Source organism: Oryzias melastigma, linkage group LG9 (assembly GCF_002922805.2).
Source record: "Oryzias melastigma strain HK-1 linkage group LG9, ASM292280v2, whole genome shotgun sequence".
In the NCBI taxonomy this organism is placed as follows: domain Eukaryota; kingdom Metazoa; phylum Chordata; class Actinopteri; order Beloniformes; family Adrianichthyidae; genus Oryzias; species Oryzias melastigma.
The window spans coordinates 19742334-19744204 of record NC_050520.1 but is presented as its reverse complement, the minus strand read 5'-3'; the positions used below and the strand labels follow the sequence as shown (position 1 = coordinate 19744204).

Below are 1871 nucleotides of genomic sequence, written 5' to 3'. Positions count from 1 at the left end.
GTGAATTAGGGACAGGGAGGCGGTGTGCGCCTGATTTTCTGTGTAGTACTTCAAGAAAACATCGGTTGCTGATTAATCAAAGCATTATAAATAAACTTTATTGAATTGTAGTGAGTAGCATTGGTTCAAGTTACTAATGCTTCAGTGTTGCCTCAAATAGGGGTCTCTGTATATTTGTCCAGCTCCATTTCAGCGCTGTATTTGACACCCATCATTTTAGAACAAAGACCGTCCTGATCACTGCATAGGAACGGAAAACCTCTTATATATGTTTTTATATATGTACTGTTGTTGTTATGTTGACATTCATCTGTTAAACTGGAGGAGCTATGAAATAGACATGAAACTATCATCTTTAAATTCTAAAAAAGCTGAAAGGGTTTATAAAAAATATATGATAAACAACGATAATCTTGATGGCATTACTCTAGGGGCCACACTAATTTACTCTGTAGTCGATTATTTACCAATTTCATGGTTTTAAGTCTCCAAATAACCTTTATTTCTATCTGGAAACCATGTAATTTTCCTAAACTGATGCTAAAAGCTGGTCTATGTTTCTTCTCCATTTAACTCTGCATTGTTGTTACCACATGAATTTAAATAAATCTTTAAGTTAATTAAAAATACATTTTCCAGATTATTAAGCATGACAGCTGGAAGATTTAGCATCCACACATTACACACTCATTCATAGTTATTTCAATACGTTGTAGCATTTTTTTAATTTTTTTAGGATATTATGGTTGAGCTGGAGGATCTCCTCTCCGAGTTGAAGGCCCTCTTGTTCTATGAAGAGGTTGCACAGGGTTTTCTACATTCATCTAAGCATCCTTCTTCAAATAATCAGCTCTAGAGTCTCCAGAGCAGAACCCAGCTTTCTTTATCAGCTCCAACCTCTTTAAGAAAGACTCAGTATCAGCTTGCCTGAGTGCAGCCCTCTAAATATCACCTGGTCCAAAACTAAACATTCAAATAAAACCTAACTTTATTTATAAAGCTTTTTTTAAACTAAACAAAACAAATAGTGCTTTAAAGAATTAAAGCTATAGCTTAAAACTAACCAAAAAGCTTTAAAGTTTTTATACTTTTTTAACCTAGATACCTGTTTTTATTATCACTGCTTTTTATTTTTATCCTAATTTTTAACATTTAGAGCTTCTTCTAATCCCTTTTTGCCTTTAAGGTGACATAAATCACTATAAAAGCAAAATTAGTTAATTAGGCTCAAATTATTTTTTATAAAAATCCCCACTGTCTAGACTTTCTCCTTTATTTAAGTGTACTTTGGATAAAAATGAGAAACCCTGACAGATAGATGACGTGCCTGAGCTGAAGCTCACCTGCAATTTTCCACCTGTCGCCACAAAAAAGATTCTCCACTTCTGTTATTCTAAACGGAACGTCCAGAAAACCAGATTTCAGACAAAACCGCGTTTGAGGTCCATCAAACTCACAGTAGTGTTCGTCTTCTCCTCTGAGGTCTCCAGACAAATATGTTCCTGCGTAGCTGCTGCAGTCCTCCCGGAAAGCCTTTTCCCCCTCCGGCTGACGGTCCCGAACTGGTGACAACACTCCGGTTCTGCGTTAGAAAAGCTCAGGACCGAACTTGTCTGCGCAGCAGGCGGAGCGTGTCCGGTTGAAGTCGGTCTCCTCCGCAGAGTGCAGCCGCAGCGGCAGCAGCAGCCGGTGTGTCTGTCTGCTGGATTCCTGCCCTGCCTGTTTTCTACCTCTCCATCAGAGCGCGGGTGACTCTACAGCGCCATCTGCTGGCCCTGGAAAAAAGTTTCCTTTAGTTTCATGTTAGTCAAAAATACTGTTTAGTAATTGTCTGATTGCTGAAAGCAATCAGAGTATGTTATCCTACCTCT

The 1871-nt window shown here is 38.3% G+C and overlaps 1 protein-coding gene across 1 annotated transcript in view; it reads right to left on the bottom strand.

Annotated features, from left to right (window-relative positions):
* Positions 1-1752, bottom strand: part of pip5k1bb (phosphatidylinositol-4-phosphate 5-kinase, type I, beta b) — a 40290-nt gene extending 38538 nt beyond the window's left edge. Inside the window, exon 1 of the mRNA XM_024275480.2 lies at positions 1458-1752. The gene's annotated coding sequence lies outside the window, so the exon portion shown is untranslated. The remainder of the gene's footprint in view (positions 1-1457) is intronic.
* Positions 1753-1871: the final 119 nt, after the last annotated feature.